The following is a 25,895-nucleotide window of genomic DNA, read 5'->3' as shown; positions in this document are numbered from 1 at the left end:
ATCTATCTATCTATCTATCTATCTATCTATCTATCTATCTATCTATCTATCTATCTATCTATCTATCTATCTACCTACCTACCTACCTACTCAGGGTCCTCCCTCAAATGTCATGTATATAAAGTAATCAAACCTTAGCCACAGCCATGGGTTGTGGGGGCCCCAACATTGAATTAGAAGAAGTAGTAACTGAATTTAAATTTCTTGGTGGTGAATCCTCTCAACCCCCACCCCCCACACCTCTAGCCTATTTTTTAATAAAGATTTATTTATGCATACAAGACGTTGGGCACAGGCCAGGTGTGGGGGGTGAGAGGATTCACAAGAGACAGAGTGGAGAGCAGAACAGGCAGATCTACTGAAGTACACTGCTGAGGGGTGCAGCAGGCGAGGTAAGAGAGGTCTGCTGCACCATGTGGGTCAGCTCCCTGGCCAGGGATCGAACTTGCAATTCAGTGGCTGCAGATTACTTTATAGTGCAAATTAGCCCCTTGTGCCATCAGGGAGGTCCCAAATAAACTTTTTTTTTATTTATTTTTTTAAAGATTTTATTTATTCATACAGAACTGGGGTACAGGCCAGAGAGGATTCACCAGATGTTGATGTTGGAGAACTATAGCAACCTGGCTTCTTTGGGCCGACGACCTTGCAAGCCTGACATAGTTTCCAGGGAGGAGTGTTCAGGAGAGCCATCGCCAGGAGGCAAGTCTCTCCTGCAACAAGAGGTTACAGGTATGTTGGACATAGCTGGCAGCTATATATAAAATTATATCTCACTTCTTGTACGCAGAGTTGTAAGATGGACTCACACATACTGACAATTTATATTGTATATATCTTTCCATAGTCAAACCTATATTGTGTTCTGAGTCATTGGATTTTCTAAAATATCCATTGATTTAACCTATTCTTGAATTCTCCCTCCCTCATTCACCTCCACTCTAGACCAATTGTCTGTCATCTCAGGCTGCGGTCATACTTTCTGACTGGTTTTACTGGCCACTCTTCTTGAAACTCCAACCCCATAATCTATTTCTCACTGGAACCAGAGAGAACTGACAAAAGTCCATTTCTGAGTTGATGTTATCTACTGTCTTAGTCTATGTAGGCCCCAACATTGAATTACCATAGACTAAATGGCTCATGAACAACAGCTATTCATCTTTCACAGGTCTGGTGAAAACCCACTTCTTGGTTCTTTGATGACTGATTTTTGAAATCTCACATGGTCAAAGGGTTGAGGGAGCTCTCTCAGGCCTCTTTTTTATAAAAGCACTGCCGTTTTGATCTAATTACCTCCCAATCACCATACTTCCTAATACCATCACCTTGAAGTTAAGGTTTCAACATATGAATTGAGAGAAAACATAAACATTCAGCCTATAGCATCTTCTAATAAAGTATCATTGGTACAAGGGAAAGACTTAAACACCAAGACTCAAAGCTTCAAGAAGCTTCATGATGTGCCCAATTTTCTCTCCTGGCTATCTCTCAACATATCTCCCACTCCCCTTTGGATCCTAGATACGCTGTCCATTTGCCATGCCTAGAAGGTAGCATAGGCTTCCAGCTTCTGGATTCCGGTCTGTGCTAGTTCCCTTTGTAACATCATCTCACCTGCCTTGCCCATTCCTTTCATCTAGTTACTCTTACTTTCCCTTTAGTTATCCGTGTAATGTCTCTGATTTGGGAAAACCATCCTTGGTATATGACCATTACAGACTGGATATAGATTCCACTCACCATGTTAGAATGACTTCAAAAGCTAATTCTGGTGTCTTTAAATGTTGCTTTATATGGAAAATAATTTGTAGATGTGAGTAATTTAATGATCTTGAGATAGGGAGATTATTTTGGATTTATCTGGTGAGCTCTATATGTAATCATAAGTTTCTTCATATGAGAGAACCAAAGGGAGATATGATACACACACAGAGGGAGAAGCTATGTGAAGACTGAGCGGGAAGATTTGAAGATGCCTTAATGATTGGAGTGGTGTGACCACAAGCCAAGGAGTGACAATAGCCTTCAGAAGCTGGAAAAGACATTAAGAAGATTCTCCTCTAGAGCCTCCTGGGGAACCCTGGCCGGTGATATTGATTTTGAACTTTTGGACTCTAAGTCTGAAAGAAAATAAATTTCTGATTTTTTTAAGTTACCAAATATGTGGTAAATTGTCATAGTAGTTTCAGGAAACTAAGGTATTCACATAGCAGGCATTACAGTTCATTATTATAATTTGGTGCTGTTTTTGGTTGATGTCTGTTTATGCCAACACCAAGATTTCTTAAGCTAGAATCTATGGGCTGCATAATCCAGAAGCTTCATTAATTCGAAGCTAAAAAAAATCACTCATTTATTTTTCACTAAATATTACTAAAATTTAGTTTCTCCTTATAGTAGCTACGTAGGCAAGTAGCCACAGTGGCACTGACTATACCAGGGGCTGTCACCAACAGAAATCATGAATATTTTCACAACAAAATTTTTGCAAGTTTCTCAGTATATTATATGTACTCATCACTACTTCAAAATGTGCTAGAATCATCACTGGATCTTCTATTAGATGCAATACTAAAGAAGCATATACAATATTATAATCACAAATGAGTTTTTCAAATATTTGGTAACTACTGCAATATAATTGGTTTCCTTCATGAGTATATTTATTTAATGTTTCATATATATTCTTCCGAGAAAGGGTCCAGAAACCTCACCAGTTGTCAAATGGATCTGTGGGCTGAACAATTAAGATCTCTACACTGGACTCCATTTCTAACAAGACAGAGATGCTTCCCTAACCATCATAACAGCCAGGATACCTAGAAGAATACTTTCTATATGGATAGTGTTTGATAAATATTTATTGAATGAATAAATAAATTAGTAAATGAGTCATCAGAAACCTGTTAAAACAGGACAGAGAAAGAAAATTCAGCACTAAAATCTAGTCTTTCTAATCAGAAGTCAACAGTTAGCAAAGAACAATCTAGAGCTTACTTCATACTGTAGTCAAAAGTAGATAGCGGTTTGCATTATCCATTGCTGTGTAAAAAACCACCCCTTACTTTGTAACATAAGCAACAGCCATTTAATTGTGATCATGAATTCTCAGGTTAGGATTTCAAACAGGGTACAACAGCTTATCCCTGTTCTACAATGTCCCTGCTCCACAGTGTGCCTGAAGGAGGAAGATTTGAATGACATGATGAATCCATGGCTGGGTTCTGGAATCATCTGGTGTTACCTTCACTTACCTGCCTAATACTGGGCCTGAGATGACGCAGTGGCTGGACTCTGCTGGGATGGTTGACCAGCGTGTCTATCTAAAGCCTTTCCTTGTGAGCTTCTGTCAGCACGACAGCTGGATTTTGAAGGGCAGCATCCTGACAGATAGTCTGCAGAGAAAAAGCATTTCAAGAGACATCCAGGAAGCCACATGGCATTTTACACCCAAGCCTCAGAAGCATACTTCCACCATATTCTATTGGGCCAAGTACTCCCCAGTTTGTGCAGATTCCAGGGGATGGGATCCAGACTGCCATTTGTAAGTAGGAGGACTGTGAGTGAATTTTAAATTAAAATTTTAAACCACCACAGCCAGGTTAGGGTATGAGGTGTCAAAGGTAAGTCATCCATGTATTTGATATCCTATTGGAACTTTTCTTGAATCAGCTGAATCTTCATCGAATGCAGATGAAGCTCTGGATGCTGGTATCGACTCAGTTCAGGAATGATTCATGTGATTGTTGCTGCCACATGCAGAGGATGAAATGGAAGGGAAGACAGCTGAAATATTAATCTATGGAGGCCTGTCTTTTCATGGTGTCTTATAAATTATACAGAGCGAGTCATTGGTTCTAAGTGGATTAGCTGCCCATCATGTAGGCAAGGTCATGGCCTGTGCTCTAGTTAAGGAAGTTTGTTTCCTTCCAGTTTAAATGATGATATATCTCAAGAAATTTTGAACTCATATGCAAGTAGGCAAATTTCTTATCATGAAACAAAATAATCGTCCCTTCTTGGAGGCAAAGTCATGGTTCCTTCAATTCCAACAGAAGGAAGTAGGAAGGGGAAACTAAACTAACATTTTAGATAGCTTCCATCTATAAGATTTAAATTTAACTAGCTTTCCAAATCCTTCTAGGAGCCTGGATTTAGTGACTTCATCATGGTCCATTCAGACCTTTGAAAGTTATTACATAATTAGCATAATGCTATTAGCGTAATGATGATTTTCATAATTACATGATCATTTATTATATTTGAAGATTTCCTTTAAATTTTTAGAGGAAACTTAACAGCAATTACCTCATTTTATCTTCATAATCACACCATAAGATGGGAACATCTAGTAAGTTCATCTTACAGATAAAGAAAATCAGGCACTGAGAGGCTTAACAAATTATCTTAGCCAGCAACGCTTTGGTAGACCAGACTCTAGAATCATCACTCCCAGCCTCCATCCCTGATAACCAGATAATCATAATTCTGCCATCATTTCCATGGCAGCTGAGTAATGGCCAACTCATGACGCTCCTGGATCCTCCCCAGAGATTACAGACCAGACAATGAGAAGGAGGCAGCTAGGATCAAAGTCTCTCAGGTCCTGTAAGCAGCCCTAAATCTTTTTTTTTTTTTTCACTTTAAGTAATTTAACTATTTTCTTATGTCATTATTCATTTTTGTACAATATTTGATTCCCCCCTCAGGTACATATCCCATATTTCTTTCACCCCATACCACCCCTGCACCATCACCACATTCTCTTGTGCTCTTCCCTCCTCTGTTTTGACCCCTCTCTCTCCCCTGCCCCTGCTGTATGCTTCAGATCGATGGTTGATTGGCAAGTTTTTTGTTTTTTCCTGACCCTTTGTTCGTTTTCCCTATATTCACCCTATAAGCGAGACTGTCTGATATTTTTCTTTTTTACTGCTGACTTATTTTGCTTAGCATAATCTCTTCCAGCCCCATTTATGTTGCTGCAGATGGCATGGGTTTATCTTTTTCCATCGCTAAGTAATATTCCATTGTGTATATGCACCACATCTTCTTGATCCAATCATCTGTTCTGGGACAGCTAAGTTGTCTCCATATGTTAGCTATTTTAAATAATGCTGCAATAAACATGAAAGTAAAGGCTTTCTTTTGAAATAATGATTTTTGTGTCCTGTACATACACTAAATCTTTTATAGTCTGTGGCTCTTCAGAGCTGCTTTAAAATGTAATAAAGTCAAACAGAAATAGTCTTTGCAGCAGTGGAACTTCCAGATGAAGTGTAACCTCAGATGTCTCCCCAAACACTACCCTTTGCAACTAACAATTATCCTGGAGCCAACGTCTTCAGAGGTCACCATCTGGTTGCTGCTACCACGACAGCTGTTTCTGTGGGTCATTTCAGTCCTTCTCTCTCTATCTACCCTCCATGACTTACCCATATTCTCTACTATTAATAAACATAGAGCCAGGGGTGCATTGATTAGTTTGACTCTACCAGGAACAAACAAAATCCAACCAACTCTGACTTGTAGAGTTTGCCAACTTCTCTGGTGTAAATACCTTCACCACAGCTGATTTCAAAGTACTAAAAGGATGGCCCTTGAACGTGGAGTTGGGGAAGAGATGTGCACCGTCCACTCCCATGGGCCAGTTCAGACAGTTCCAGTAAAACACTGACTGGTCCTTCCTCTTCTCCAATTTTTTGCTACTTTTGACTTCAGTTAACACTCAATCACTTTCTACCAAGATTTAGCCTTACCATTTCCTACTTACTTTCTACTCAGCAGCCAAAGAAATGATCCACATTCATAATCTGGCTATGTCTCCCTGTTGCTCGCGGTCCCTGTTCAGTTCCTTTGCCCTGCCCAAATCCTGAGAGCCACAGGAAGGCACTAAGTTCCTTCCAGGTCCAGGTCTAGAGTGGTACTTCTCAGTGCTGGCTGCATATTTGAATCACCAGAGAATGTTGTCTCCATTTAACATTTTATATTTTACTCATTATGGGATGAGTATGGAACATTAAGTTTGAGTTTTGAAAATAGTGCATTAGAAATTATTTGATCACTGACTTTTTGGTCCCCTTAAATATGGCACCAACCCAAGTATCTCACTGATTTCACTCTAGTTTCCCCCTTGCCATCTGGAGAATTTGTTTAAATCCCTATGTCAATGCAACAACCCACTCTTGTTACAATAGAAGGTGGGAACTGGGCATCAGTGTTCATGAATCTCCTTGGTTGCTTGTAATGCACAACCAGATTGAGGATTTCAGCCCAGCTTCCTGACTTCTTGGTATCACCTCTTGCTGTGCACTGCAGCATTTTTCAATCTAACAACCGTAAACTGCCAGGACACAGCAGGCCTGTTCATACCTCAGAGCACCTGTAGCTGCTGTCCCCTACACTCCCAACATTCTTGCTCCCTTTGCCACCTATTGAAGCATTGTTCCTCATTCCACACTTTCTCTCAGATGCCCCCTTGATAATCACCCCACTGTATTAGCAACAAACAGCCGCAAAAGGAGCAGTTTAGAGCACCACACAACACTTGTTTTATTTCCCAATGTCTACACTCGAGGAGTCCGGGCATGACTCAGCTGGATCCTGTCACTTCTGAGTCTCCCCTAAGACTACAACTGAGGTATCAAGCAGACCTGCAGGTTCACCCGGAAGCTCATCCCTCCTTCCCTCTATTCCTGCCATAAGCTGAAAACTTGACAGGGTGTTTACTGCCAGTCACTCGCCTCTTTTCTCTCAGCTTCTTTCTTGCCCTCCTGTGCTCTACCCTGTCTCACAGCTTTGGAACCCTGCAAAACAATGTCCGAGACTCCTCTGCCAGCTGGCTTCTGGGCGGGCTGTTCTGCTGCAATGAAGTAGTAGCGACTGGGAAAGGGAGGAGATAGAACAGTTTTCTTTTCTCTATCTATAATGGGATCTTTATCAGCAGTGGGTGGCTGGCTCCAGGCTCCAGCAGTTTAGGCGATTTCAGAGGCGTCTGGGGGGTACAGCAAATGCCCCAGCCATGGAAGCCCTGATCCTGCTGCCTGCTTGCTGCAGTGCCTCCTGCCTTCTGCTGTCCAGCCCCGTGGCGGGGGCTGTTTCTACAGCCGGTTACAAATGTCTGGGTGACCTCCCGTCACAGGTTGTGTGGTCTGGAAGCTGAGGCTGGCATGGAGTTTGGCCTCAGGGTATTAATTGAGGATTGACATCTGTGGAAGGGGCAGCAGGATCCGGTGGAATGAGAAGGGAAACTGTGATTCAAATTTGACCAAACTGCAGCCAACCCCCAGGGAGGCCTGCAGGATGTCGGCCCATCAGCGTTTGCTGGCAGAGGACCAAGACAGTGTTCCAGGGGGCTGTGGCATTGGACGAGTGCACCGCAACTGTTGGCTCTCCCCACACAGGGCGATCCTAGCCACCCGCGTGGCCACACGTTCCTTGAGGGAGATCCTGGAGGAAACACAATGGCGCCCACCACAAGTATCCTCGCACTGCTCAGCTAACACTTTTGTAGCCAATTCTATGTATGTATCCAGTTTCCTTTGTTTTGAAACACCTAGAGGCTTATGGTGTGTGGACTGTGCAGCGGTAGATACAGAATGCGTGTGCCAGGGATGTGGGTAGACACTCGGGACGGAAGCACTTCATTCCCAGAAGGAGGCCAGTGATGATGGTAGAAGGAGTCTCAGAAAGAGAAAGAAAGGCCAGAGGTGAGATTCCAGCATGCTCGCTCCCCTCACACACCTACAAGGGCCATACGTGAACAGGGCAGCAATGGAAGACACTAGAAAGATGGAGAGATTTGGGGCATTCAGCAGGGGCTGAATGTTGCTCCTTGCTCCCAAGGGAAAGCTGCAAGCCTCCCAGAGTGAGGCCCACACTCAGCGTGTGCTGGGGTGCTGTGGTCCCCTGGAGATGGCCATTATAAATTGAAAGAAGGAAAAGGGGTCCAGAAAGACTCCTGCCAGCCAGTCTGACCCCTTTACGAGCTGTCCCAGATGCTCCACCCAGTGACCAAGAGAGCCTGGAAAATGTGGTTTTGATTTGGCCGTATTGCCACCCCAAATAAAATAGCATTCTGTTTATCAGGAAGAAGGGGAGAATGGGTATTCGGTAGGCAATTAGCAGTCCTCACCACAGATGGCGATAGTAAATTGGCAAATTTTGAATATATTCTTTCTTGCCAAAATTAAAAGTTGACATCATTATGGCAGTCCCCTTGATTTTTAAAATATCGTATTGGCCTATGAAATCCAAAATCCAGACCCAGCGCTCTTAATCATTTTGTTGTATGAGCCTGGACCTGAATGCATGCTTCCGTGGTCAAAAATAAATAAATAAATAAAGTGAATGTGACAAATTCATCTAGATGGAATTGCTGATGAGAAAAGACTCTAGGACCCCCACCCACCTTCAAAACGACTTCCCGCCTGCTTCTCTCACTGACTGTTTTCACTGTGGCCTTTGGAAGCCCTTGGGTTATCCCACAGAGAAGCTGCTAACATTGTGTGTGGTGGGCGGTATTGGAGGCGAAAAGGTGTGGCCTCCTGTGGTCTCCTCCACCCCACCCCTACCCCTGCCTGTGCTCCAGCCATCCTGAGTGCCCGGCCACTTGGCATCCATCCCTCTTCTTGCCTCCCTGCCCTTCTCTGAGCTGGGCCTGCTGCCAGTTACATTTCTTGCCAATCCCCTATGGCTTTGTGGGAAAATTCCTATCCTCTCTCCAGGCTCCACTCACACACTACCTACTCTACCAAAGTTTCTGAGCTCCCTACCGCTTGAATTAACACCCAGAGAACTTCATCGGTACCCTAGGAGGACAAACACTAGATAGAAATTGTGGTATATATTTGATATATTGTGGTATATATTTGATCCCTGAAATGATAGTTTTTGTCCTTGTTTCTCATTGGAAGCTCAGAACACAGAATAGCACATAGCCCTGAATACGTTTGCTGGACGATATTCAATATATGTTTGTTGGAAGAATAGGTAATAAATACATAAAGAGTGGGTGTTGTAATTAGTAGGTGCAGAGTGAATGGGTGAACATGTCATAAAATAAATGGAGACCTCATGAGGGAAGAAAGGTCGCGTGAGTGAATGAATGATCCTGTAGCTCATTCTCGGTGAGCATCTGCTGGCCTGGTCATTGACAGCCTCCAGGGTGGGTAACACACATGCAGACTCCACACTTCTTGCACCTTTTCTGTGTCCGATTTCCCTTGACAGGACCCCTCTCTTCTCATCACTCGTTACCTTTTCTCCCTCTGAGTTGCCTGTGTCCTCACCCTACAGACAAAGAAGGGAATCCAGCTTTGCAGCCAGCGCAAACTGTGCAATGATGGCCATGCACAGGGCTTCCCAAAGCAGACAAAGAGAGGGGCAGAACCCGGGGGTCTGGGCAGGCAGGAAGGCCGGACTGCGTCGAACGTGAGGGAAGACCTGTGTCTTCCCACAGCGGGGCTGGGGCATCAGACTACATTTTGGACAAAAAAGAAAACGCCCCCTTGGCAAGATACAAGTCATATTTTTGTTGGATTTTAAACTAAAATGACAAATGCAGCCAAGCAAGCAACCCACTAACTAAACAAGCAAACAGATAACGCATAGCCAAATAAAACAATCCCTGACACTTTAACTTGGAAAAACAGCTTTTATTTTAAGGTAAATCTTATCTTTTCCAAGACGGTGCTTGTTTTCAGCAGGTTTCACAGAAATATAAGGGCAGGCTACAACTCTGTGATGCTGAGAGTAATTGGAATTTTTCCTCACTCTCCTCCTGCCACCTCCTGCCTCCCTGTTCTCATGAAACTTGCCCCGTGTGCCTTTCTCTCCGTGCCCCTCCCTACCTGCCCCTTCTCATCGAGCAAGGCTCTAGTGCCATTATCCCTTTGCTATGCTAGGTGCCATCTTTTGATTAGCAAAGAAGCAGCGATCACAGATCCACAGAAAAAGGCTCACGTTGACAGCTGTGATGTCAGCCACGAACTGCATTTCCCTCCCATGATATCAGACCTACGGCTATAATCATATTGGGTATTTGGGTACACGAGACATTCATTTCAAAGCATATATCAGGCCTGAACGAATGCCTCTTCACTGGTGAAGGAGATGGCCTCCTGCTATCACGAAGGGGCCCAGGTCTCAGTCCCTGAGCACACACACTGTGCTTTGCTTTGCGAAGAGTGCAAAAGGAAAGGAAAGATGAGGAAAGGAGAAGTGTATGTGCCATGAATTCCTGGGCAAGTCCTGTCTCCTAAACAGAGACCTTCTCTTCAGACTCTAGACCTGAGTCACTCCTACTTCAGATTTGAACTGCACAAAGGTAATTATTTCCATGCATTTCTTCTTCCAGCTGACAGACATATTAAGGGTAAGATGCAAATGCTAAGGGCATTTGCACACTGAATTCGATAAAACAAATACACCCAAATCTCCTCCAACAATGGAATATGGCAGTAACATGCAAATGACACAAGGCAGGCTGCTGGCTGATGGGTACTGCTCTCCCGATATGACTGTGTCAACAACAGGCTAAGTGCTGAGCAGCCGGGAGAAAGCTTGGAGGGGAGTGGTTGGGATCAAGACTCAGGAGAACACGTGAGAGAGAGTGTGAGTGAGTGCGTGTGTGTGCGCGCGCATGTGTGAGGGCGGGTTCACAAGACCGACACGGCCTGTGTGTGCCCTAGCAACTCTGCTCATCTCAACAACCTTCTGCAGATGTACAGCCTTGGGGGTAGAATTGGTTTTCTATTTTTAAAGTGCCCTGCTTTGTAAATTCTCTAATTTTTCTCTCTCAGACTTTGACATACCAGCCTCAAGGCCCCGGAGTTACTTCTGAAACTCTGTGTACCTACATCTTTGCTCCAAACACAGGTTTTGGTTCTAAATGTTACAGCGTGGCAGTTTGATTGTTCTCCAGTTTGATCTTGGGTGAGCCCTTTCCCTGCACTGAGATCCAGGCTGTGTGCTCAGACAGTGCTGGGCACCAGGATTCCATGAGGAGGTCTGCATTTACCACCTCAGCTTTTTCTTTCTCTAGAGCCATAAAATATCAAAACCCACGAACACCCTTAGAGGTCACCTAGAGCCAACTTTCTCATCTCATAGATGAAGAAACTAAAGCCCAGCAAATAGTTGTAGCTTTCAAGAAGCTCCCAAGCTAGGCCTTGGCATATGGTTCTCTTATTAGACTTCCACTCCTCCACTTAAGAATATACCAGTAAAATGCTCCATAATTCTGATGCTATTCTTCACAACCCACTAAATAAATTTCAGCCTTCTTGATTGATCTGCCTGCCCTTCTCATCCCTCCTTCTTCAAAACCCCTTCTGAGTGGGCAGACTGTCTATCACCCCAATATCTGCTAGGCTCTGTGGCAGACCAGGAATGGATAACCAATCAAAGACATGCTATTTGATATTTTGCTTCCAGGAACTGAGAATTCAAGGACAAAATGGAGTGTTGTGTCAAAATGGAGTGACTATGGAAGACCCTCAAGGTGTACCCAATTTCCCAGGTACACATATAGAAAATGCCAGTTTCTGAGAGAGGAGGACTGAAGGACCCATTTCCCATTGGACCTTAAATACTAGCTCAAGTCCTCCTAAGTCTTGTTTCCTTCCTGCACTTGAGTTCTGGATGACAACCACAAATCCTTCCAATATGTGCTCCTTTCTGCTTAAGATGGTTTGAATGGATTTCTGTTAGTTGCTCTTAAATTCAAATAGCACTCATACTTTCATTGCTAACTTGGAATGCAATGCCTTCTGTATCAGGATTCTGTTGCCGCATAATGAATTACTACAAATGTTAGCAGGTAAGATAACCCTCCAAAAAATCACAATCTCTGAAGGTCAGGTATCTGGGCATGGGCTATCTGGGTCCTGTGACTCAGTGCCTCTTGGGAAAAGGCTCACCGGGACCAGTTCTGCGTCTCAGCTGCCCTGTGGGAGGACCTGTTCCAGGCCTATCTGCACAGCTGCCAGCAGGCTTAGAGGAGTGTTTCCACATGCCTCAGGTGCCTGCACGTGGGCATCTCCACAGGATCTCCTTACAACTTGGGCAGGGCAGCCAGTTACCCTAAAAGCAAGCACCATGACAGGATGTGAAAAAAGCAGCCAGAGGGGCCCTCCCTGGTGGCTCAACAGGTAAGGACGCAGCACTGCAAGCTGGCTGCAGCCGCTTCAGTGCGAGTTCGATTCCCCTCCCCAGAGGTGACCCACATGGCACAGCAGACCTCTCCTGACCCGCCCGCTGCTCCCACCAGCAGTGTACTTCATCCATCTACCTGTTCTACTCCCCACTCTGTCTCTGGTGAATCCTCACACTGCTCCTGCACCTCTGGCTTGTACCCCAGTTCTGTATGCATAAATAAATTTGAAAAAATCTTTAAAAAGAGAAGGAAAAAGCAGCCAGAACAGGAGTCAGTCTTCTTAAAACATCTCCTAACACCGAAATGGCATGCTGTCAACTTCTGCCATATTGTGCTGGAAGTGAGTCACTAGGTCCAGCTCACACACAAGGAAGAGGATTTCACAAAGGCTGGAAAGCCAGGAGGCAAGGACAGTCACGGTCCTTCTTAAAGTCTTCCTTCCACACCTTAGCCAGTTAACCCTCAAAGCTACTGGTGGACACTGCCCCAGGCACTCTACATTTTTTGTCTCTTCTTTATGTTTCTGGAGTGCTGCCTGGTGGCAAAGAGTGCCCTTTCTAGAAAGTACACGTGATGACTGAGGACCGACCTTCTCTTACCATCTAGATTGCAAATTCCTTGAAAGCAGGAACTATGATTTATACATCATTATAGAAGAGTATCCCATGAATACCATGGGTACTGAGTATATAATTACTGGCTGAGTGAACGTGTGCTCTGTGCTACAACAGAAACAACTCTGACATGAGTCTCCAGTGCTCAAGTCCTAGTTTTGGTTCAGTGAGCAACCATTTTAACCTTGGGTTAATCACAGCTTCTCAGGGCTTCAGATTTCCTCCTTTAAGACAAGAAGTTTTTTAAGGCTATTCTAATGAGTAACAGATTCTAAAATATAAAAATTCCCCTTCATTTAAATTCCCTTTGGGGAGCATATTAGAAACCTGGAGACCCTCGTCATCCCCTGGGCAGCTCTAATTTCAGCCATAGTTCCCTGGGGCAGACTCACTGAAAACAGAATATCTATCTTCTCTCTGCCCCTGGATCTTCTCTAAATCTCTACCATTGTGAGAGTTTGCCTGGTCTCTGTGTGTTTGTGTTGGGAGGAGAAGGAGAGCTAGATATCTCAGGGGGAAATGTGCTTCCGGGTCAGAGGGCAGCAGGTGGATAGCTACCCCAGCCTCCCATCATCCCAGTGAGAACTCTGAGAGGTGTCCTCTGTCTCACAGTGAGGTCCATCCTGTTGTCCCTCCCTTATATCTTTGTTTCTTGCTTTCCTGTCTCTCCTTCCCTGTACCTCTCATCGTTGGGATCACCTCTCAAACCGCCTTTGCCCAAAACTTTGTGTCATGTTCTGCTTTGAAGAGAACCCCAACTAAGACAGGGAGCTATTTCTCTGCCCTTCCTCTGAGGTGAAGGCTCAACCATGAGAAGGCTTGAGGAAAAAGACAGAGAATGGGACATAGTTGAAATCCTAATCAGAGTGCAAACGCTTGCTCCTTCTGGCCCTCTTTGGACCAAAGTTTCAAAGTGGGGTGTTCTGTCTGACGGGAGTGCAGCAAAAGCCAAGAGCAGAAGTATGGTTGTCTACGATGCTTGGGGCTCCAGAGTGTTCCCTCCACATAGCACACCAGCAATAAGCGGGGAAGTTAGTGTTAGTTAGGCAGAAAGCAAGCCTGTGTTAACAGTCCTGAGGTACCCTGGGCTCTATTTGACATGCAAGAGATCCCAGGAATGCCTGAAGGCCCCCAAGAGGACATAGATGTCGGTGAGGGACCAGCTGAAGAGCTAACTGGAGACAGTTAGCGCTGTGGAGTAAAAGGGATACAGGAGTTAAGAGCACTGACTATGCCACCTGAATGGAAACTAACCTGGGGTCATGGTCACACCTCAGGGTCTCGTCAATACCAGTCAGGGCCAGTCATGGTCTGAGGCAGCAGGTCCAGCATCCCTGACAGGTGCACTAAAAGTTCACAAACATCAACTTCAGCAGTTGCAGCATCGTGAACATCTACTGCCACGGAGGCATGAAGGGACTCAGAGAGTGAACTGGTGACACCCCACAACCCCCACCCCATGGCCCCAGACATGTGGCATACTCTTCCCCCGTACCCACTGAGGTAGAGTGGATGGAGAGAAAGACTATTTAAGCAGAGTCTTGTTTCCAGAAACCACTGTTGAAGTGATTGCCATGGGCCAGGCCCCCTGAAACGGTGAGCAGCTGGCTTCAGGCCTGCGTCCCTCTTCCACGTGTGTGCATATTCCTCCCCATGGGTAAACACCCAGCACCCACCAGGGCACAGACGGCTCGTGAGAACACTCAAGTCGGCTGTGGAAAATTTTTTTGCACATCTGAGTGGAACGCAGGGAAATCTTTAAACTCCTTGTGGGTGCTGGTGGGGCAGGGAATGAGGCTTCTGTTTGCCGGAGGGATCCAAGCACACAGGACCTTCTAGCTGGGGCAGCGTTCCAAGCTCAGGCCAGGCTCACTTGTGTTGCAAACCTGTCTCCGAGTGTCTGGTTTTACCTGGGAGGCAGAAGTCAGGGATCCTAACACTGGAGAACTGTGAAGGAAGGCGGTGGGGGGGAGGGAGGGAGGGCAGGCAGGCGGCTGCAGTGTTTGCCCCTCTCATCTCCTTTCCCTGCCCTTCCGGGCTCACGCGTCTCAGACTGTAGCAAGGCTATCTGCGTCTCCCTGTCTTTCCCGCCCTCCTCTGGGGCACCTCCGCTGCTGTGACAGTTGCTGAGGGTTCCCCAGGGCAGGCGGAAGCATGATTTTCTTTTCAAGCTGTGCCCACTTATTGATCTCCTGTCTGACAAAAGTCAGCAACAGCCAGGAGCACTCCCCGCTAAGGCACTTAGCTCCGAGCCTGTGCTATCTGCCTGCATAAACCCTCCCGCCTCCTGCCTCTCCGGCTTCAGACTGTCCCCACCCCCACTTGGGAGAAGTCTTCTAAGACAAGATGGCAAGAATCAAACAGCTACGTGCTTTGAACACTGGGACAGGAACCAGATTTAAATTGGGCAAAAGCCTTGAGCTCAGAAACAGTGCCAGTTTCCCTCTCTGCCATCCCCCAACCCCGGGCGTTTCCTTATGGGAACAGGTAAGGGAATCTCCTGAGCAGGTTGGCCAGGGCCCAGCTATGGGTCTGGAAGTCAGAAAATGGGGCTCTGGTAACCTGCGCAGATGAAGGCAACTCTTATTTCAACTGCCACTTCCTCTCCCCACACCCCAGCTCCAACACAATTTAAATGCAGGATTGTGAGGAGGGGAGGGGAAGTGAAAGAGACTGTGTGTTTAGCGGTTAAACCTTTTAAAGTTTAAGTGCATAAACAGGGCCTTCTCCGTATCTGTCTATGGCAATTCCCATGACAGTTACAGCAAAATTACCGAAACTGGGTCGTTTATATAACCCTTTGTATTGTCAAAGCACATTAAATGTGCGCCTTCCTGCACCCTGCTGAGCTGTCTTCAGCTGTCAAATCCCCATACTGCAGCTCAACACACTGAGGGTAAAGGACTTTGGCAATGGCCACGCAAGGAATGCTGGACCCTGAGGAGCAGCAGAGGTTTGTGATGGCAAGATTTACATTCCTCTGAGCACAGGTCCTGAGGTTTAAAATGCATATATATTTTGAAGCCTCTGCTCTCTAGCCAAAGGCTTTGTCACCTGGTTAGTGTGGTTTTCTTCTGCTAATGGGCAAAGGTGACCATTTGTCTTTTATTCCAAATGGGCCGGAGAGAACATGATCATCTATTAAATCATTTGATTAAAAAAGGATTGCTTGAATGTTTTCTAAGAAGCTAGAAATAGAATAGAATAATATGCACCAGCTACCATTTTAAGGACTTTGTGTATTTTCACTTTTTAAATCCTCATTTTAACCCAAGATAGTAGGTGCTATTGTCCCCACTTTACAGATGAGGAAACTGAGGAGCGGGGAGGTGGAGTGGATGATGGGCTGTGCAACTCAGCTACTCCTTCATCACTGAGGTAAACATTCTTCCTAGCGGCTGACAGTGTGAACAACTAACAGTTGGTACTAAAACAAAATTTTACGTGCCATTTTTATACCTTTCATGTATATATTTAATGCTCACCCAGAAACTGCCCGTGAGATCATACCCCCTTCTTGGGGGCAGCCCATATTCAATGACAGGATAACACAGGTAAAAAGCATCACTCTGTCTGGCCCTCCCTGGTGGCGCAGCGGGTTAAAGCACTGCACTGAGAAGCTAAAGCCACTTTCGCATGAGTTCGATTCCCGCCTGCCCTGGAGGAGACCACATGGCGCGGCAGACCTCTCCTGACCCGCCCGCTGCTCCCCTCAGCAGTGTACTTCGTCGATCTGCCTGTTCTGCTCCCCACTCTGTCTCTGGTGAATCCTCTCACCCTCCGCATGTCTGGCCTGTACCCCAGTTCTATATGAATAAATAAATACATCTTAAAAAAAACAAAAGCATCACTCTGTCCCGATCTTTAGAACAGCTCCGCAGGGCCACCACAGTGCCACTGTCCCCTGGGAGGCCCATGAAGTCTCCTTGTGACTGTATTGAGGGCCACTGCCTCCCTTGGGCTAGAAGCCCACACCTCCGCCACGCTCCACTGTAGCTGGCTGACACGGACTGGGTGACAGATTGAAAGCGCTTCTATCTCATGGGGTTCTTCAGCTCCTAGCGAGGTGTGGCAGAAACATATTATTGTGTCCTTTTTACAAGCAAGGAAATTCAAGCTCAGGGGAGGTAGAGGGGCTACTCTACTTGCTGCTAAGGTAGCAGGAGCTCAGACCCAGGCCTGCAATATCTATGCCAGTGTCCCGCATCCAAGGCCTGTGTTCCCACCCCAGGTGGCGAGCAGGCCAGGATGCTCTTCTATAAGACTTCGCCCCTGCCCAGCAAGTGATGCCGTCTGCCTTAGCCCCGAGCGCTGCCTTAACCCCAAGGCAGTTGTAAGGACACCATCAGTGCTGTCAAAGCCCTTGCTCTTGGTAAGGTCCTTGCACATGGCCTCTCTGGATGAAGTCTCCCTGGCACCTTGTGACTTGGGCAGCGTGGGCTCCGCGAGCCCCTTCTCACAGACGAGAACACGGAGATACAAGCCAAAGGTCAAATCATCAGCTGGTCCATGGCAGACTGGGACTTGAACTTCGATTTTTGATCACTAGTCCAGTGCTCTTTCCACCCTGACCTGTCCTACATGATAACTTCACGGCCACTTCCTGTCCTGACTCCCTTCTTGTTGTGAGCATGTACATCTGTGTGGTGTGATTTGTGGGTTTCTAGAAAATTCCATAATAACCAGTGCTCCCTTTCACTACCAACATCCAAAATTCCACCATATGGTTGACTCTGTGAACGAATCGTTACCTGTTCCCTAAAATTTTTTGACACACAAAGCAACTGGGACTCTTCTACACTGCTGTAGCAATGTCAAATGGTTAAAAAATAACTTTGGAAAAGTCGATCAGTTTCTTAAAAGGTCACACATACACATCATTCTGCTCCGGGGTTTTTCCCCAAGAGAAAAGGCATCATGCATCCGAAGATTGTGCACTGGTGTTCAGAGAAGCTGGATTGGGAACATCCCAAACCTGGAAATAACTTGAATGTCTGCATGCAGGGGAATGGATAAGCTGACTGTGGTATGCCCATGTGTTTCAGCAATAAAAACCATAGACACATGCAACACTATGAAATCTCAAAAAACATGGTGAAATGAAGGCACAAAAGAGCATATGCTGTATGACTCCATCTACACGATTAGGCAAAATAAATCTACACTAGTGGAGGCCAGAGCAGCTGTTACCGTGGTGGGAGGACATTTTGGCTGGTAAGGAAAACAGGGAACTTTCTCTCTCTTTTTTAAAGATTTATTTATTTATTTATGCATACAAGCCAAAGGTGCAAAGGGGAGAGGATTCACCAAAGACAGAGTGGGGAGCAGAACAGGCAGATCAACTGGAGTACACTGCTGAGGGGAGCAGCGGGAGGGTCACCTTCCTGGTCAGGGAGTGAACTCCTGAGGCAGTGGCTATGGTTAGTTTCATAGTGCTGTGCTTTAAACCTGTTGTGCCACCAGGGAGGTCCCAGAACAGGGAACTTTCTAGGGAGATGGAGATTTTCTTAATCTTGATGGAACCTGGTTACTTAAATGTATGCTTTTGTCAAAACTCATCAAACCACACCCTTAAAATGGGTATGCTGTGTGTGTTAAGCACACACACAAAGCTGATTTGCAACAAGTCAGTCACTGATGCAGTGAATGTGGTATTATTAACCTAAGCTCTCTGCAGTCTCCAGCACCCCTGAAACCATACACATCTTTGTGAATCTAGGTATATTCCTCAGACTGTGCTACTAAAAGAAAATCTGCCACTCACTTAACAGAGACATGCAAGAAACAAAGCACCACGAATAAGCATCTTAAGTAACAAGACTAGCAGGGTTTCTTTCCCAGCAGGCCTTGCAGGCTGATTTCCTGGGGATGCAGGGCCTTGGTGTGAACATGAAGGTTGGGGAAGGAGATGCGATGTCAAGCAAGAGCTGAGCACCAAGTTGAAGTCTAAAGAATCACCAGGCTATTTAACCTTGTCTGCCAGGAAGATGGAGGAGAAGCAAGCATCTCTTAGGTGTCTCTGACTCGCACAGGTTTCAAATCACAATCCTGTCATGCCGGTTAAATGGACACAATGCAGCAAAATCCTATTATCTGCCATATATTACTGTGCCGACAGATGTGGGAGGGACATATGGACACCAGCAGACACACCTCATTCCCTAGAGAACCAAGGGATTGGGGAAATTCTGTCTCGGCAAAAGCCACTTTGAGCAATCATCCGAGCATTCCTGAGTGAAACTGAGATGGGAACAGGTCATGTTGAAGCAGCACCTGTTAGGGGAGACACGTGAGAGTGCCCAAGGGTGCCTGCACACACACACACACGCACACACGCACACACACACACACCAGCAAGAGTTGGTCTGGTGGTTTTCGAGCTAGTACAGAAACTAGCAGGAGCAGCAGTGCCTGAGAAGCTAAAAAGCCGAAAGCTGTGAATCCATCCAAGTACAAAGCTCTCAGTTTCTAATTCAGTACCTGTTTCCAACACCTTGCGAAGAGTCAATCTGTGCAGAACCTCACGCTCTTGGCATTTTTGATACTCAGTTCGTGAAGGATGCAATAACAGCAGGTGTCTGAACCATCGATTTCGTTTAGAAGATCCTGCTCGGTCAATGACGTCAAATCTGATCTTGTAAATACTCAGGAAATTTTTAGGAACCACTCAATAAAAAGCTAAAATGTCTGTCTTCCATAGGCTATGGTTGAAACAGACAGGACTATTTGCATTCATTCTTTCAATATCTACTACGTGTTTTGCTATGGGTTGACAAGAGGAAGGAAGACCAAAGCAATGATCATTGTAGAGTTCACATTTGAAAGGATTAGTGAACAAATCACATATTATAATTGATAATACAGTAGAAGGAAAATAAAGCAGGGAAAAGCAGAGAGGGGTTGTGATTTAGATAGGGTACTTATGGAAGGCCTCACTGAAAAGAGGGTAGGGAAGGAGAGGAGGGAGTCAACTCTATGAGTCACAGGGAGGACAGTCCCAGGGAAAAAAGAGCAGTCAGTGCAAAGTTCATGAAGCAGGAACATGCTGGAATATTAAAGGAATAGCAAAGAGTCCACGGTAGCTAGAAGCAAATGAGCAAGGGTGACCAGAATGAGGAGACGGAACCAGCGAGGCAGTAAGGGCCTGGTTGTGTAGGTCCCTAAAGGCCATTGCACAACTTGGGCTTTGATTCTGAGTGAGATAGAAGGTTCTGAGATGAGGAGAGACTTGCACCTACTTAGATTTTAAATGAATCACTCTGCCTGCTGTGCTAAGAACAGACTGTAGATGCTAGGCACAGGTGGGAGGGAGTAAGGGCAGAAACAGAATAACTACGATTTGGAACATTTTAATTTTCATATACCTCGTAGATATCCAAGTGAACTGTTGAGAGATTTGGATCTGCAATTCTAGAATCAAAGGAGGAGGTCTGGGCCAGCGATATAACTTGGGGAGATATTGCCATCTATATGCTATTGTAGGTCATGAGACAGGAGGACTCACTGAGGTTGTGACTGGAAATAGGAGAGGAAGACCAATACTCAGACCTAGGTGCCTCCAACACTAAAATAGTTTCTTAAGAAAATTCAATCATTTGAGGCTACTAGATTAAAACATACATTTTCTTTAGACAGCAGTGATCACTGACAATTTAAGTAACACTTCTCTTAAAATTTACCTAACCTGGCCCTCCCTGGTGGCGCAGCGGGTTAAAGCACTGCACTGAGAATCTAAAGCCACTTCCGCATGAGTTCGATTCCCGCCTGCCCCGGAGGCGACCACATGGCGAGGCAGACCTCTCCTGACCCGCCCGCTGCTCCCCTCAGCAGTGTACTTCGTCGATCTGCCTGTTCTGTTCCCCACTCTGTCTCTGGTGAAGCCTCTCGCCGCCCCTGAACCTCTGGCCTGTACCTCAGTTCTGTATGCACAAATAAATAAATAAATCTTTAAAAATTTTAAAAAAAAATTTACCTAACCTACAGAGAAAAAAGAAATCAGGGGATGGCTGCCTGAGAACTTTTGCGAACTACAACCTGGTATCTCTGGGTTGAAAGATTTAGGGATTGATTGCATTTGCGTGGTATTTCATCCTGTTCTTTTCCAACTGGCTGTCAAGGTCCACCCCCAGTACCTACAGGTGAGGGCACATCTCTCTCTCAGAATTCTCTCCTATTCACTATGTCTTGAATGTTCTCACCTTCAAGACGCATGTGCTTAGCATACCAAATACTCTGAGAAGTGAATTAAGAAATAAATAGACCACTGTATAGATCCCAGACAAGCCAATGGGTGGTTCATACCCAGAGCAGAGCTGAAGAGCACAAAGACTCCGCAGCCCGAGCTCACATGGGAACCATGGTCCACAGGAGTGGGCGGTAAAGTGTAGCCTGAACTTAACTAAATGAGTGCCATTAAATCCCAAATAGCAGTATCGTTCATAAAATTTAAACAAGGCCCAGAGTCTCCTAATGTAATATGCAAACTATCCAGGATATGACCTCAAGTTACTTAGCTTACAAAGAATCATGAAAATTTCAGTTTATAGGGGAAAAGACAATGATGAGTTAATGCATTTCTTAGAAATTGCCAGCAGAGATGTGAAGGCAACTTCTAAGAAACCTTTTAGATGTATTTATTTAAGGCCAGAAAGAAAAGGAAAAATACCAGATGATTTCTCTCATAGCAGCAATATAACAGACCAGACGAGAAAATGATAATAGTAATGAACAGCTATATACCAGAGACATTTTTGGGGGGTGGAGTGGGGAATGGAAACAGTGAGGGGAAGGAAGTGCACTGACTATGGTAATGGCACAGGGGTCATTTGGTGATGGGAAGCCCAAGGGGAGTGCAACTGAAATGGAAAGATGCACAAAATGATGTAAAAGTAAACTATTATATTCTTTAAAATAGTCAAATAATTTAAATTTTTTAAAAATATTTATTTATACCCAAAAGAACTGGGGGATAGGCCAGAAGTATGGGGGGCAGGAGGTGAGAGGATTCACCAGAGACAGAGTGGGGAGCAGAACAGGCAGATTTACTGAGACACACTGCTGATGGGAGCTGAGGGAGAGACAGGAGAGGTCTGCTGCGCCATGTGGGTCAGCTCCCTGGCTGAGGACCAAACGTGTGCTGCAGTGGCAGCAGAAAGGTTTAAACAAACAATTGCAAACACTTTGGGGGAAAAAATGAAACAAAAAATCTCAGTAAAGAAATTAAAGATATAAAGGAGAATGAATGGAAATTTAAACTGAAAAATAAAGTAATGAAATGAAAAATCTCATAGAATGGATGCAATATCAGAGAAAGTGTCCCAAACTGAGCAGCTGTGCCTATAGAAACTATTGCATCTGAATAATGGGCACAAAAATTACTGCAAAAAAATTACTAGAGCATCAAGGACCCGTGCAGTCTAGCATTTACGTCATCAGAGTCCCAGAGGTGAGGAGAAAGTGCAATGCTGACTAAATTTGTGGAGCAACAGTGACTCAAAATGTCTCAAGTTTGGCAAAGGGCATAAACCTAAAGTGACATAAACATTCAATAAGCTGAGTGAATTCCAAATAGGATAAACCCAAAGAAATCCATGACTTGACACACCATAAACCAATGAAAACTAATAATGAAGAAGCTTTTAAAAGGTACCTGAGAAAGCAATGTGTTACCTACAGAAGACCAACAACTTAAGTGACTGCAGAGAACTCACAGAAGTGAGAAAGAGCAGGAAAAATGTGGGACAACTTTTTTAAAGTGCTGGGAAAAGGAACTGTCAGCGCAATTCTAACTTGGGCAAAGGCATACTTCAGGAATGAATGAAGACAAAATAAAAATATTCTTAGATGATAGAAAATGAGCATTTGTAAGCAGCAAACCTGTTCTAGAAGAATCATTAAAGGATGTTCTTCAAACAAAAGGGAAATGATAGCAGAAGGAAATTTGGAATATCAGATATAGAAGAAGAGCAACAGAAATAGTCAACATCTAAGGAAATCTAGTAGATTATTCTTCCATTTTGAGATATTTGAAATACATTGGAATTGAAATTGAAACAAGAATGATAACATTATCTTCTGGGGCTTTAATATACATAGATGCAATTATATGTATGCACATGCAGGACTGAAGGAAGGTAAGGAACTCTAAGCAGGGGTAACTTGTCTGCCTTCCAAATGAAATTGCTAGATATTGATTCTAAATAGACTGTAAAAATTAAATATGTGTTTTGTAATACCTAGAACAACCACTGGAATAGCCATAGGAGTGTAGTCAAAAATCACAACAGATGCATTAAAATTCAGTACTGAAAATGTTCAAATAGTATGATGACTGATTATAATGGTGTATCCTGGACTGAATCTCAGAATAGACAAATGTGCTGAGTACAAAATTGGTAAGAATCCAAATAAAATCTGGAGTTTAATGAATAATAATGTAGCAATTATTGGTCCCTTAATGTTGACAAATGTACCATTAAATTTAGAGGCAACTGTTTGAGGGATACATAAGAGCCTTCTGTGTTATCATTGAAGCTTTCCTGTACCTCAAAAGTATTTTTAAAATAAAAACTTTACTCTGAAAATATTGGAAAATTCCAAAACTAAACAAGAACAAGAACAACAAAAAACTCAGAAATTGAATAATAAAAAGGTAGGATTATCCCAAATGTATAAATAATTGCATGAATTTAGTCCAAGCACACTAATTAAAAGAGAGAGCGTCAGAATTGGTTAATAAAGAAGAACATGCTAGAACGATATGCTGTCTAGAAGAAACTTATTTCAAAAATAATGACACAGGTAAGTTAAAAGCAAAAGGAGAAAAAATAAAGATGTACCATGCATACAAACATTAATCAAAGGAAAGCTGAAGAGGCTCTGTTAGTATCAGACAAAGGAGATTTCAGAACAGAGAAAAATACCAGGGATTAAGAGGGACATTATATTATGATAAAAGGATCAATTCACCAAGAAAACATAACAGTTCTGAGTGTGCATGCACCTAACAAAAGAGTTTCTACTACAAGAAGCAAAAACTGACAGAACTAAAAAGGGAAATAGGCAAATCCACAATTATAGTTAGAAACTTTTCAACACTCCTTTCTCAATAGTTGATAGAACTGGTAGGCAGAAATCACAAGTACATAGAACTGAACAATGATGTCAGCGAACTGGATCTAATTGACATTTATAGAATATTCCACCCAACAACAAGAGAATACACATTTTCCCCAAGTGAACATGTAACATTCACCAAGATAGACAATATACTGCAAATCTTAACAAATTGAAAATAATTGACTTTACACAAGGTTTATGCTCAGACTATAATGGAATTAAACTACAAATTAATAATAGAAAGGTAACAGGAAAAGCTCTAAACACGAAGAAAGTTACAAACATGCTTTGAAATAAGCCTTGGATCCAAGAGGAAATGTCAGGGGAAATTAAGGAGTTTTTTTGAACTAAATGAAAATAAAAATGCAACATCAAAATGTGTATGCTGTATCTATAGCAGTGCATAGAGGGAAATTTATAGTATTAAATGTTTAATTAGGAAAGAAAAGGTCTTAATCATAACTAACAACTTAAATTTTAAGACATTAGAAAGAAAAGAACAAAATAAATCCAAATCAAATGGAAAGAAGGAAACAATAAATAACAAAAATCAATAAAATGAAAAACAAGCAACAGATAAGTTCAATCAAATCAAGAACTAGTTGTTTGTAAGGATAGATACAGTTGCTAAATTTCTAGCAACACTGATCTAAACTAAAAAAATGAGGGAGAGAGAAAATTCTAGTCCTTAGAAGGAAAGAAAAATATTACTACAGACCCTGCAAACATTAAAAAGACAGTAAGAAAATAATATGAATGACTCTACACATATGAATTTGAACTTTCAAGTTCTTTGCAAGTCACAAATTATCAAAATTCACCCAAGATGGAATAGATAACCTGAATTGTCCTCTATTAAAGATATCAAAATTGTAGGTCCTCAAAGTAAATTCTACCAATTATTTAATAAGGAAAAGCCATCAATTTTCTAGGATAGCTTTCAGAGAACAGCAGAGGATGAAATACTTCTCCACTCATTTTAAATGACCAACTTCACTTTGATACCAAAGCCAGACAAAGATAGTATAAAAATAGTATACTACACACTAATATCTCTCACAACGTAGACACAAATGTCCTCCATGAAATATTGGTAAGTTGAATTCATCAATATATAACACCATTATACAACCAAGAGGGATTTTTTTTTTCTGAAAAATGTAATATTCAAAAACGGATACATATAATTTACAATATTGGCAACCTAAAGAAGAAAAAAACCACATGATCCTGTCAATTGACACAGAAAAAGGGATTGATAAAATTCAATATACATTCATGATAATAAACTCTCAAGAGACTAGAACGAGAAGGGCTTTTCCTTATTTATAACAACCCAATAGCTCAGTTTGGTGATAGAAACTATTTTTTTTCCCTGTGAACAGGAAGAAGACCTGGATATCTGTAATTACTTCTCCAGTTCAACACCAGTGAATGAGGCACTGCAATAAGACAAGAAAAACAAGTAAAAAGTACATACATTGGGAAGGTAGACATAAAGCTGTTCCCATTTGTAGATAACACTATTGTCTACGTTGAAAATCCCAGGAAATCTACCCAAAAAGCCCAAGCCTAGTAGAACTGATATGTAAGGTTAGCAAGGTTACTGCTACAAGGTCAAATGCTCTGTAAATCTGTGTAACAGGATTGTGCAATTAATTGTAAAGGAAATTTTCAAAACAAAACAAAACACTGTATTTATAATTACTCCAAAATAATGATCTACTTAAGCACAATATGAAAAAATACGCACAGTATCTGTATGATGGAAACTACAAATAGTGACGAAGAAATCAGAGGCCTTAAAGAAATGGTGAAATGGGATGATATTCGATAGTCATGAATTGTTAAAGTTCAGTATAATAAATATTTCAATTGTTGCCAAAGTGATTTATAGACTTAGTACAAAATTTGTGCATGGAAAAACAGATTCTAAACGTTATATAGGAGCTAAAAGTATTTTAAAAGTTGAAAAAGCATAAAGAAAGCATACTACACAATTTTTA

The 25,895-nt window shown here is 43.3% G+C and overlaps 1 long non-coding RNA gene across 1 annotated transcript in view; it reads right to left on the bottom strand.

Moving 5' to 3' along the window:
* Positions 1 to 25,895, bottom strand: part of LOC105854153 — a 124,220-nt gene that overhangs the window by 81,027 nt on the left and 17,298 nt on the right. Inside the window, exon 2 of the long non-coding RNA XR_001145863.1 lies at positions 3,258 to 3,398. This is a non-coding gene — a long non-coding RNA (uncharacterized LOC105854153). The remainder of the gene's footprint in view (positions 1 to 3,257; positions 3,399 to 25,895) is intronic.

This window comes from Condylura cristata, unplaced genomic scaffold (genome assembly GCF_000260355.1).
Source record: "Condylura cristata isolate star-nosed mole 26May11 unplaced genomic scaffold, ConCri1.0 scaffold00027, whole genome shotgun sequence".
In the NCBI taxonomy this organism is placed as follows: domain Eukaryota; kingdom Metazoa; phylum Chordata; class Mammalia; order Eulipotyphla; family Talpidae; genus Condylura; species Condylura cristata.
This window is presented reverse-complemented; position numbering and strand designations above follow the sequence as displayed.